This window comes from Schistocerca piceifrons, chromosome 5, assembly GCF_021461385.2.
Source record: "Schistocerca piceifrons isolate TAMUIC-IGC-003096 chromosome 5, iqSchPice1.1, whole genome shotgun sequence".
In the NCBI taxonomy this organism is placed as follows: domain Eukaryota; kingdom Metazoa; phylum Arthropoda; class Insecta; order Orthoptera; family Acrididae; genus Schistocerca; species Schistocerca piceifrons.
In genome coordinates this window covers 177,775,679-177,789,856 of record NC_060142.1, presented here as the reverse complement: position 1 = coordinate 177,789,856, position 14,178 = coordinate 177,775,679, and positions in this window count along the sequence as shown.

Genomic DNA, 14,178 nt, shown 5'->3' with positions numbered 1-14,178 from the left:
ACACTCTTTGCAGATCAGTTAGTGTAACTCCCCCTTGTTGCGGAGTCCCATACTCAGTGTGACGTTCTGCACCGCGTCACACGGAAGAAAGAATGACCTGAATAGTAAGCAGTGAGGAAGGATAGAGACTGGTTGATTCATGGAAAGCGGCAATCTTTGGGGCATCATGAATCTGTTATAGATATTTTAGAAGGCTCTGTTGCGGACAGGAAACTTCAATCGAAGTGGCAAGAAAACACTATTTGCTCCATTTCTAGAAGACAGATTTTTCTAGCTGAAACAGCACAAGTAATAGACAAAGTTTTTTTAGTTTATCCTTTGAATCACATGTTTTGTAACATAGTGATCTGTATAATTTTCATCTCTACACATATACTGATTAAAATCATGTAAAATAGTAGGAATTAATTAAATGAGAGTAATAGAAGTGTTGAGAAATTTTGGGAATAGTTAGTGGCGACAATGTAAGGGTGACTGTTAATTTTTTTATGGTAGTGTAAAAGAGGGGATATGTGATTTCCTTTTTTGGGGGGGGGAGGGGGGGAGGGAATTAAACTTAGTTACATAAGGAACAACGTGAAAACGTGAAGAGAACGTGATCAGCGTCGCGCGAAATGAATGAAGGAAGTAACGTCCTTAGTTAATAATCAGAACGTCGTTGCTTCCGGGTTCGAACCCGGGCTTCGCTTCAATTTAGGATGAAAACCATCAGATGTGAGGGCAACGATCTCCGGCGTAAGAAGTAACGCACATTCTATCAACGAGTTTGTCAAAGAGCACGGAGTTTCTGTCAGAGGTGCAGGACAGTCTGTTGCGGTTAGGGTGGGAAAATAACCCTGAAAGGCGGGAGAATCAGCAGTAATCAACGGGATATGGTTACAGAAGACAGTGGAAACCACTGCATTGAGGACACATAGCGTACATTCATAGGAGGTATGGTATTAGATTACAAAAATGGTCAAGATTATCTCTCCATTGGCAAAAGGTATGGGACTAGACCTACAATGCAACATCCGGGAGGGGACTGCCACGGCGGAGGCGACCATGAAGAGAAATTAGGATAAGCAACGAAAGGCTCCTATTCTATGAGCCTAGCGATGGATTATCAGAAGCCTAAACTTGGTAGGAAGCTATAAGATCCGAAAAGGGAAGTGCTAGGGGTCAAACTAGATAATGTGTGAGTTAGTGAAATGAAATGGAAGGAAGACACGAATTACGGCAACAGAAAATGACATAGTGGGAATAGGATTTGCTAAGATCACGAAGGTGGGGCAGAGGGCGTGTTACTGATAAAAGTTCAGTAATACGGTTTTTCTCATCAGAAACACAAACCGACAATAGTAGCTCAGCCATACATGCAGACATAGCAGGCGGAAGATGAAGACGTAGAGAAAGTATATAAGGGTTGAAAATGGTTGAAATGGCTCTCAGCACTATGGAACTTAACTGCTGAGGTCATCAGTACCCTAGAACTTAGAACTACTTAAACCTAACTAACCCAAGAACAACACGCACATCCATTCCCGAAGCAGGATTCGAACCTGCGGCCGTAGCGGTCGCTCGGTTCCAGACTGAAGCACCTAGAACCGCTCGGCCACACCGGCCGGCGTATATAACGGTATTGAGCGGGTAATTCAATACATAAAGGGAGGTGGAAACCTAACAGAAATTGGAATGCGGTGTACGGGAAGGAGTAGAAGAAAGATTTACGGGGGGACGTTGGCTTGATGGGAGGAATGAGAGACGAGAGAGACTAGTTGAGTTCTGCAATAAATTTAATTTAGTACTAGCGAATACTGTGTTCAAGAATCACAAGATAAGGTGGTGGTATACTTGGAAAATACTGAGAGATGTAGCAAGATTCAGCTTGGATTACATCATGAATAGGCAGAGATTCCGAAATTAGGAGCCGGCCGGTGTGGCCGAGCAGTTCTAGGCGCTTCGGTCTGTAACCGTGCGACCGCTACGGTCGCAGGTTCGAATCCCGCGTCGGGCATGGAAGTGTGTGATGTCCTTAGGTTAGTTAGATTTAAGTAGTTCTAAGTCTTGGGGACTGATGACCTCAGATGTTGAGTCCCGTAGTGCTCAGATCCATTAGAATCATTTTTGAAATTAGGAATCAAATAAACAGGAGCAGCGGGAAAGGTTAGGTAAACTGACAAAGCGAAAAATGTGAAGAAATCGAAAAAGACTGTAGAAAGGACTAACCCCCATACAGAAAAGTCTAAACAACCTTCGGTGAAATTAAAAGCAATGGTTGTAACATTAAGAGCGCAACCGGACTTTAACTGTTGATCGCAGAAGTTGCTACGAATAGGTGACAAGAGTATAGAGGATGTTCTATGAGAGGAATACCTTATATGATGATAAAACAAGAAACGGTAGTCGATAGGGAGAGATAAGAGATCCAGTATTAGAATCAGGAATTAGAAGAGATTTGAAAGATTTAAAATCAAACTAGGCAGAAGGGATGGATAACATCGAACAAATACGAGAGTAATTAAAAGTAGCGAGAATGAGAACAGAGACACACTTTACCTCATAATTTTTCATCACGAAGTATATGATGTTAGGGAACCGTGCTACCTGGTTGGGAAAGTAATCCATGACGGCCGGAGCAAGGAGGACATAACAACCAATCTAGAGTTGGTAAAAACTGCATTCGAGGCCAAAAGTAGTCTACTACTTTCAAACATAGGTTTTATTTTCAGGAAGAAATTCCTGAAAATGTATGTTGGGAGCAGACTGTTGTATGCCGACGAAAAATTTAATGTGGCAAAACCGGAACCGAAAAAAATCGAAGCATTTGAGATGTGGTGCTATATAAAAATGCTAAAAATTAGGTAGACTGATATGCTAATGAGTGAGGAGGTTCTCCAAGGAATCGGCGAGGAAAGGAATATATTTAAATCAGTGAGAAGAAGAAGGGACAGATGATAGGACAAGTGTTAAGGTACGAGGAAGATCCAGAGTGTAAAAGCTGTAGTGGCAAGAAGGGATTGGGATAAATCTAGTAAATAGCTGAGGACGTGGGTAGCAAGTATAGCAAGTGCCACTCAGAGATTAAAAAAAAGAACAGTATCATTGAGATGATTATCAGTTATGTACCGGCTGATTTATCGCATAATCAGCTAGCACTTATCGTATCGAACGTTTGCTGATCAAGTTGGCTATCTAACTGATACTGGTGACCGTGAGAAACAATATATCGACACAAGTGCCGCAGAAATTTTCTCTGCAGGAGGCAGTATGCCCTCTACTAATGATGCGTGGACCATTAGCTCTAGCACACCACGATTATTGTGATAACGAGGGAAAACAGCAGAAAATGAGACCTAAGACGTTGTTCAAAATGTTCATATGGAGATATGAACGGAAATTTGTTCCAAGGTACCGAACACTTGAAGTAGGAGATAACGAATTTGCGAGAAAATAAGTTTTGGAGATTGAAATCACGCAAGAGAACACAACAGGCAAGTGGGAATATTCTGTCTGAATTTGTGGTTAATCACCACACTCAAGAGAACCATGTTGTACATGAGAGCGGTGCGATCACCCACCATCAGCCTAGAGGGCACCCACTTCACTGCTGCTTCCGAATCACGTCGGTGAGGACATCTGTCGTGTAGTGCAGTGCTGAGAGTCGATGGCTCGGTACACCAACCAAGAACAGATCGGCAGTGTATTTAGACTTGCAGAAGCAAATGGCAATCGGCGACCAGTAGCACAGCTGTTCCAGGGAAAGCATCTCCGCCGACAGTACAGCTCCATAAAGTGTTTGCAACAGCGTTTGTTAGATTGTAGACTGTGTGCAACAGAATCGTTTAAGAAAATGAGTGATGAGCGAAACTCGGTGCACCCAGTGGTACATAGGTCTTGGAGAATATGACTCCAGTATCAGCACCTCTCAGTTGGAAACCTGCAATGGGTAAGCCACGCAACCACGTGATACACTGTACCCAACAACTGTCATTATCTGTATGAAAATGTGCACAAAGAAGGGATGTTTGCCATTCATCCAAATGATGCAACCTGTGTTAGGGGCGCTATCGTCAACCTTCACAACACCAACTTTTCGTCTACGGCGAATCCCCACGGAGGCAGTGCACCAACAGCAACGCCTAATTCTCGATGTCTCGACGTCGGTTGTTGGTGACCACCACGAGTGGCCTCCCACAATCCCTCAAAAGACGAGGCATTTCTGCCTCTCCTGCGGGCAGCTCTGCCTGCCTTGCTCGAAAACGGGACTTTGGCGGTACGAAGGGCAGCGACATGATGTGGTTCGTGCTCACCTTGGGACTTCCATGCCGTAGCTTCTTGACAAAATGTACCCCGGCTAATGTAATGGACGAAGTGGTCCAGCCGCACGTCCGTCTGGCCGCTGGACTTTTAGCATCATACATATTTAGTGCTGGAAGAAACTCGTGCCTATGGAGACCATCCAGGACCTGCACACACTTGAACGAGGTACACATGCCTCCTGTGCCGCCATTTAGTAGCAGGTTGACACATCTGAATGTACATATCAGTGGGTGTTATGTCGTGTTGGAGCATGGTTAGAGACCCATGGGGTTCCCTTGGAACACATAGTGAGACGGTAGTCTTATCACAAGCCGTCGAGCAGTGGATTTTACTCTACAGGCATAGCGAACTACTAAATACCCTGTAACAGAGAATCCATTTTCTCCCATATTACCATATGCCGTTGCTCTCTAACCTCTCAGAGATCGTTTGCTGCAGTTTGTCTCTATATTGCAAAGGCGCCCTGTGGATGTCTGAAAAACAGCATTTACTGTCATTGGTGTATACGATCCCTCTCCCAGGTATCAGATTGAAATGACCTGGCAGTTGGTAATTTTGATGTCTCTTGCTGCTGCTAATTCTCTCAATGTGTTTCTTTTATTACTATAGAACATAGTTAGCCATAACTAACGATTACGTTAATTGGTTAACTTATTACTAACTGATTTATAGTTCTTGTTTACACTATCTGTTACTGCGCTAATTTAGTCTTACTTCCAGTTTTATTTTGTAGTTTATTGCCATATTATTGGTGTTACAATAACTTACTAAGAAGCTGAATGTCTCATTACATTATTTTTAATTCCGTTCATTGTTACTTATTTACAGCATCAACTCCTACACTTATTTTAGCTACATAGTGCCACTTCATTGGTCTTACTCATTATTAACTCAAATAACAGTACACTGTATTTCTATTTTTATCTTGCATTTGATGCTGTTGTGTGCCGTTTCTTATGACAGTGATTAGAGGGCATTGTTTTTTTGTCACCACTTCGCTATCTCACTACTGCTGCAAACCCAGCATACTTTGACCAAAATGACTCTCTTCTACATAAAACTACCTTACCCGCCTTTGTCTTCCTTTTTGCTGAAGACTTGGCTCGAATGAAGCACTCTATAAATATAGATGCCTATGCCTGGAAGACACAACTGACATAAAAGGCGAGGCGATGGAGGAAAATCATAAATAAGCCTACTGGGCTACTTACATCCAACAATAATGGTCATAAGAGGGTGGATTATATGTTTGTAGTGTAAGTAGGCTGTTTATGTTTTCTTATTGGCAACGTTACGTAGCGCTCTGTATGAAAAATCACTGGCTGTGCTGTGTGCAGTCTGTGGCTAGTTTGCATTGTTGTCTGCTATTGTAGTGTTGGGCAGATGGGTGTGAACAGCGCGTAGCGTTGAGCAGTTGGAGGTGAGCGGCCAGCAGTGGTGGATGTGGGGAAGTGAGATGGCGGATTTTAGAGAGCGGATGATCTGGACGTGTGTCCATCGGAGACCGTACATTTGTAAGACTGGATGTCATGAACTGATATATATAATATGACTTTTGAACAATATTGAGGTAAATACATCGTTTGTTCTCTATCAAAATCTTTCTTTTGCTAACTGTGCCTATCAGTAGTAAGTCCCTTCAGTAGTTTGAATCTTTTATTTAGCTGGCAGTAGTGGCGCTCGCTGTATTGCAGTAGTTCGAGTAACGAAGATTTTTGTGAGGTAAGTGATTTGTGAAACGTATAGGTTAATGTTAGTCAGGGCCATTCTTTTGTAGGGATTTTTGAAAGTCAGATTGCGTTGCGCTAAAAATATTGTGTGTCAGTATGAGCACAGTCATGTATAATTGTTCAAAGGGGACGTTTCAGTAGGATTAGAATCCCTTTACAGAAAGTGACTAAGATCTTAAATTTTGTAATTAAGAAATTGCAGTTACCTAATCTAATCCATGAACTACTCATCATGCATCCTGAGAAATCGTGATAAGCGAAATGCAAGCAATAGTACAATGGTAACCATAACTTTCGTCTGCTATGATGTTTGCTGTTCTTGAGTCATACCAAAAAATTTCCTTGATATTGTATTGTTCTGTCCATTATACAAGTACCACTGCCTTCCTTCATTTATAAGGAATTATTTTCTCCACAGCTGCTACTTAACCATGAAACTGAAAACAAGTGAATTAGACACGAATAATGCTGAAATTTTATTTCCTCCCCCCATACTAGGTGCCAGATGATCACCTTATTAAAAAGAAGAACTACGTCTCCTTGCAGGGAAGGAGGTTTCATTGAAAATGGGAGCAACAATAGTAGTTAACATTTTCTTTTCTAAAGAAGAAGCAAATATCAGGCAGTTAGTAAATTTTTACCGCAGATACTATTGCTTCTTATCTTATATATCCGACCATTGAGCGAATTGGTAGATGATATTGTTAGATAGCAGATGACCGTTTGGTTTATTACAATTCTTAGGGAAAATACCGTGTTATTTCTCGAAGACTGATAGACCTCAGGGTCACTTAAGTTTCCTTTAAGGAAATGTGCCACAAGCGGAAGCGATTGGTGTTTGGTAGGTTTCCATCAAATAATTTGTCGTGAACGTATCCTGTTTTTAGCTTGAAATAAAATCCTAAAAGCGCAAATAATATTAATTGCATGAGAAGGACTTCGTTATGTGTTAGAATAGAATAAGGCATAGGAGAATAGAGGATAACATCAATTATTCAACTAATTAGTTTACTGAGTTTAATTTACATAGCCAACAGAACCTCAGAAAAAAGAATCATGAATCTTAGGCAGCAGAAGAGTATATATCGTTCTCGATTATAGCGCATAGGTTTTACATAAAGATGCGCCCATAAAAAATTATCCAAGCTTCCCTCTGTGTTTAGTGGGTGACTTATTTAGGCAGAAAAAAGGTACAGTCAGAAATATGCATCAAAATGCTTTAATCGGGGTTCACTGGGGTAGAATGACATGACATGTGCTTAAGTGGAGATCCGATGTTGACATATGGCATGGGTCGACAAACGTCTTGTTCTAGGTTAGCCTGTTACTGTTATTGATCTGGTCATGTTTTTGCCATTACCATGTTATTTGCTATTTGACTGGTAAGAATTTTATAAAATGAAACTTTTGATTAATAGCAAAATCCTATACCAGCTTGATATATTAATGAACAAGCACTCACACTTTTGGGTTTTTGTAATGTTGTAGAAAAGTCAATAACAAAGTTAATACTTTCTTTATAATGTACTAAGGGTTATTAAAGAGCGCATTCTGTTGTGACTATTGGCAAATAGCACTACACAATGATTCAAGAAAATATGAAGCATTGTTGTCTGAAGGAGAATCATAGTAATTGAAAGTACTTTAGTTTCTTCTAAATATTTCGTTATCTCCAGCTATAAGACCACTGTATAGAATGGTGGGTAATGAGTTAATGGCTGAATTGTTATTATGTACAGATGAAATAGTAGTAGTAGCCACAGCATGGAAGGGGCTTGTTAAAATATTAGATGAATTTTACCTTATAATAAGTTAGCAATGTATTTCGATGAAGCTCCTTAATTCATAAGCTGAAGAAATGAAGTTCAGGTTTTGGGAAACACTATTAGTATAACAGGACTGTATCATGATCGACACAGAGAGATGCAAATTAGACTCTGTCCTGAACCTTGTAACAAAAACTTAAATTCTATTTACAAATGACAGACATTTACAGAAAATTCCTACAAAATGCAGTGCTTAATACGCCTAATATCATGATATTATTGAAACAAAATGTGGCATAGGACTGGGATATACATTGAAAAGAGGAATTCTACAATATAAAATAAATTTTGGTAACTCTGCCACTGCTAGTTCACCTAAATTTCAATCTACCCTTCCATCTAGCAGTGAATAGGTCAGACGACAGTTTGAGAGCCACATATTTCAGGAATATAATACACACAATACAACAGCAGACGGACCAACAGCATTTGTTAGTAGAATGCTTAGAAAACACGGACCGAATTACACTACAATAGAAAAAGGAATTTCATTTGTAGTATTTGCATTTAAGAAAGTTAAATTCCTGCTAGTGGGAAATGAACTAATAACGTAGCCTGATCATAGTGAATTAACGTTTCTACTGAAATGCTAAGTAAAACATAGTAGACTTACTGGATGTACTATTTTTCTACAGGAGTTTAGATTTTCTAGTAAGTAATAATTGGAGAACATGACATAGCACCTCACATACTAACTGTATGCCTTCAGTCAACTGAAAATGTAAAAGAAAACAAGAAACTCTGCGATTTGTCAATATGAAAAAGACATAAGAAGTTTCTGTTACAGTGTAGAAAATGAACAATAGCAAAATGTACATTGAAGAATTCAGATCGATAACTTGCAACTAAGAAATGCAAACACCAGTGACCAGTGGAAACTACACGAGGGTATATTATTCCACATGAGGAATAATGGGCCAAACTAGTTACCACAAGATAACATTAGATAACTAACTTGTCATATGCGTAGCATAAAGTTACTAACTGTTACATTACGACCATTTTGGTCCTACGAAGTGTATCATGCATAAAAATAAGTGGTATTACTTTAGAAAAATGAGTCGCCAAGCAAAGAAATATAACATCTTCCGAGACCTGTCTAAAAGTGAAAGGGGAAACTATTGGAGTACATGAAGTGCTGTGTCCTACTACTCTGAGCAAGGTGTGGAAGCTATCAGCAGTGGACATTTAGTTCACTACCCTGAGGTTGTAGAGGAATGAGACAAGTCTTTGATGTGGTAGAACGCTGGTTTACTTCGGTTAAACTACATCCGCTGGAAATGGAAGTGACCAATAGTGTGTGACTATTAAATTAGGAGATCTTTACTTTTTAAATGTTGGTGAACCCAAGAGACATTTGTCTGATAATAGAAATCAGTTTCCAGCCAAACGCTTACAAGAATTTCTAGCATGTGTAAAGGTTGATCTTATTTTAAGTTCGAAGTACTATTGACAAAATAACACCTATTAAAGAGTCATACATGAGCTAGGCAGACAATAAAGGCTGACAGAACTTGTAATAATTTTTGAAAGAGTATTGAATGAGCTACCACTCTCTGTCAAAAATGTCTCTCCACTGGAAATAGTTGGATGGCAGGAAGAAGGTGAACAAATTCTAAGGTGGGTTGAATAACTGTAAGAGAATGAGAATATTCCACAAGTATCATACAATGATATTAATGAATTGCTAACAAGCGACACAGATGAATGGAAGATAAGGTGGTAGATAGGTTCTCGAATGCAATACTAGACTTGTGTATTTTTTGCCAAAACTCACGAGGAAAACATTATAGGTGAGAAACCTGTAACCAAAATCTATTCGTTGTTTGAGAGACTATTTTTTAAACACCACACCCGAAGGCAGTACCATTAACGCTTTCGTTGTTGATGGGAAACACGTATGTCACTAAAGTAACGTGAAGGTTTATTTAGTATAAGTACCAAGGCTTTCCATATCATTCTCTATCTTTTTCATATGCTCGTCACTGAGTTCTTTCATTATATGACCGAGTTCTGTTTTTAATTTTGTGTTGTTAACACCTCATTTATCAGTGATTTCTTTCATTTTATTGTCTTCTATCACCTATTTCTTCTTTTTATGTAAATGAAATCTCTTTCATAATTCTGTAATGATGGTAGTAATCCCCTCGTGTATCCATTTTGGTCAAATATAATTATATCTTATTCAAAGAAAAATTATTATTACCCCACAAAATCAGTTACCAACCGCAAAACCTGGCGCTAATTCCAATTGATGTGGCACCTTCTTCTCCGTACTGACACCTCCCTCTGTCCCGACACCTACTGGTCCAGCCCAACATCTTCAAACTCGGCCGTAGCGTAAATACATTGCCCCCAGTAACGCACCAAGCATTTCTGAGGCATCTCCACTCTGTGGTCCCGGCTCTGGTATTATACAGGTCTTATTTTGGTTGTGTTATTGTACGGTACATACACTAATACTAATCTTTCAGAATTCTGTAAAACATGAATGGAGTCAGTACGTATATTTTCCTTTATTGCGTATTCTGACTTTTTATCTGTTAACATTGCTTATATTGGGCTGCAATGATTTTTTGTGTACGGTTGCCATCACGGAGAATCATTGTTGCTGTTTTTGTTAAATGGTAATTCATGTATGTATGTAATATTGTTGTGATATTAGGGGCATCGCCCCATTAAGAAGGTTATGTGCAAATTATTTTACAAACAGACAGATAAAGTGCCATTGTGAGCATTATAGCGTTGCAACTACGAGTTTAGCTGAATATTACGAGTAAAACTGTTTGTTTTCGTTTAGGAGAGTGACTTGGCCATGGTCTGGTTTGGTGTCCTGAAAACTGTATAGGAATCTGCGATAGAGCTGAGCATCTCAACGGTTCAATTTTGGTGAAGGGAAGAATAAACGGGCGGATTGCACCCTGGGGTTAATAATCGTCCTTCGGTACTCCGTTGTTTGCTGCAATTCTGCGTTCTTGGTATTATATCATCTTCTCCCGTTCTCCTATTGGACATGTGAGGCTTTATTTGTGGTGCATTCTGACGGACCGGAGGTCAGCGAGACAACGCAGAGCGTCGGGACCGGAGATCTTGCAGCAGTCATCTCAGGTAGGAAGATGGAGATAAAAAAAGGAGGGAGTTGTCATTACGTCACAAACTTGAAGCCGAGGTCCCCCATTTTATACAGCCCGAGACATTAGGTTCACCATATTTATACCCCCATGGTTCATACGGTGATACATCTCCCTGATGTCACTGTGACTTACCTGTACCGTTTCGACCGTTGGGATATCTATCGACTTCTGCGGTCGTATCCCAAATATCATCTAGTGCTTTGATTGTGTGGAGACGTAGTTGCCTCCTGAAAAAAGCTAACTTTCGTCATTTACGGCTGTGCTAGTGGGTACGATCATAATATAAAGTTTAAAGAAATTACATTTCATTCATAAGTGGTGCCATTCAAGCAATATTTTGTTTTGTATGCATGAATTATAGTCGCACTATTTACTTTTAATTCATTCTTGTGTTTTTCATTGTTTCAACCCGCTCCCTGTATGAATGGCTTCGTTCCCGCGCAACACATGATTACGTGACTGCTCTGGCTACTGGTGCAGCATCTCCTATTATTGTTATGCGTAAATGATTATGACAAGGAAGTTCTGACTAACATGTGTCTTCATTCATTAAAAAGCAAAGATGGTAATAAATGGACAGCATGGCGACATATTTACAAAAATATTGTGTTAATATAAATGACTCATTCAACAAATTACGATTTCTCGTGCAAATGATGTATAGTACATGAAATTAAATAACTTTTGGTACATCACAAAGCAAGGTGTTGACTTGTATACTTTGAAAACCTCGAAATGCGATTCAGAGGTTAAACGAAGCAGATGGTCAAATTAGACGTATGTTCCAATTGTGACACGTTTTGTTATTCCTGAAAAACGGACCAAGTTACTGGAGAGGACTATTCCGGGAAAAGAAGTAAACAGGATACTGTCACTCCCTGGTAGATTAAAACTGTCTGCCGGACCGAGACTCGAACTCGGGACCTTTGCTTTTCGCGGGCAAGTGCTCCACCAACTGAGCTACCGAAGCACGACTCACGCCCCGTCCTCGCAGCCTTATTTCTGCCAGTATCTCGTCTCCTACCTTCCTAACTTTACAGAAGCTCTCCTGCGAACCTTGCCGAACTAGGATTCCTGAAATAAAGGATATTGCGATGACATTGCTTAGCCACAGCCTGGGGATGTTTCCAAAATGAGGCTTTCACTCTGCAGCGGACGGTGCGGTGATATGAAACTTCCTGGCAGATTAAAACTGTATGCGGGACCGAGACTCGAACTCGGGACCTTTGCCTTTACAATATCCTTTCTTTCAGGAGTGCTGTTTCTGCAAGGTTCGTAGGAGAGCTTCTGTAAAGTTTGGAAGGTAGGAGACGAGATACTGGTAGAAGTAAAGCTGTGAGGACGGAGGGTGAGTCGTGCTTTGGTAGCTCAGTTGGTAGAGCACTTGCCGGCGAAAGGCAAATGTCCCGAGTTCGAGTTCGGAACTTACTCCCTTTATCACATTGGTAGTATTACCTAATGTGGGAACCTGTATAAAAAATTTCTTTTTTCACATGGTAAATTACTTTATTGGTCATACACCTAATATTGCATTACAAGTAAGATTTCTGAGTGATAAGACGTGTAAACTACAGTGAAACTAATGGACTGAGTATCTAATGAGAGAAGAACTCTCTTCGGCATGGACGTACACCTCTATGCAGTTATGTTTTTTGACATTCCAATAAACGCTCACTTCGTTGACACACACAAGATACGATGCATGCCTTCCATCTTCCCTCATTGCGCACATTTATGAGCTAGTAAAGAACACACAGGTAATTTTTTGCACAAGCGAACATTAAAAACATTGCGCGTGCGAGCTGAAAATGTAACGAACAAGAAGGAGTACCGCTAAGCAAACAAGAATTGGTTTCGGTGTTCCATCTTTATTTGCTATCGAAACAAGGACAACAAAAACGGAATTAAATGGATTACGAAAGCATGCTTTTCACGTCGCACCCTTCTCTTCCTGGCTATTCGATGTATGTCAACAAAAAACAGACAGGGGCTAGTGGAGAAATTGGCCGTGACGGAGGATGTGTTATGTTACACCGACCGCGTAGTACTATTCGCCGACACGGAAGATCCTGCTACAGAGAAAACTGTCACACCCCACTTGTTCAAGGAAGCAATAGAAATACACAAACATGGAAAGAGCTTCAACAACAAACAAGAAAGTCTCAAGGTGAACGGACAATGGATTCTCGTGCTGCCGAGAACGACCGTTGCACGGGAAAGCCGTTAGACGTTAACTCGCGAGGTAATTATAGTCTACTGCCGCGAGCTCGACTTCAGTCCACCATAAGAAACGGAGGGTGAAACTTAGACATGTCTAGGTACTCGTCCTAGCAATACATCATAAAAATCGTCAAACAAACGTCTACCGAAGAACCTGAGAAGTTTTTCAACAAGCAGACACGAAAGCCTTAAAAAAAATTTAAAAATTGTAAGAACAAGTTATGTTAAGGATGCCAAATGTGTCTTATTACTAGAGCAAACACGCACGCCAGAACTGAAGAACGTTCGAAATTGTCTTCCTGGCACTATGTTATTCATGCAAGCACTGTAACTAAGTGTTTAATACAGTTGTTGCCTACAAACGACAGAAATAATGAACACCACGCGATCTTACACTACAGTCTGCAAATGTATTGGACCATTTAAAATGGAAGCACACCCCGGCCATTCTGGCTGCGAAACAGCGTACAGCATAAGTCTATAGCGCCATTCCCTTCTTTTTATTTACCTCCACGGTAGGAAGCTTCACTGTCAACCGACATTCCATTGCGGCGGAGAATCAACACAAATAAACCCATACGGAAAGATATTACTAAAGTGTGTTACATAGGTTCAGGTCAGTTTTCAATTTACCCTCTAATATTTCTCCTTCAGTAGCACCTCCTATTAAAATTACATTTCTGCTGTTAATGTCAGAACTTTACGTAGTCGTAATATGAATAACTGTGTTGACCTAACAGTTATAATTTAACTAACGATATTTTGAAGATACTAGGGTCAATATTAAACAATTTTTTCAAGTGATGTCGTGCACTCACTTTATTAATGACAGAGCTTGTGAAACGGTAGACATTTGTAATCAGTTAACAGCGACTTGAAACTGTTTATAGCTCCGTCTTCTCAAGCCGAGTCAACATACATTCTCCAGTGCTGACAATATCCTTATTCGTACCAAGAATCATTTAC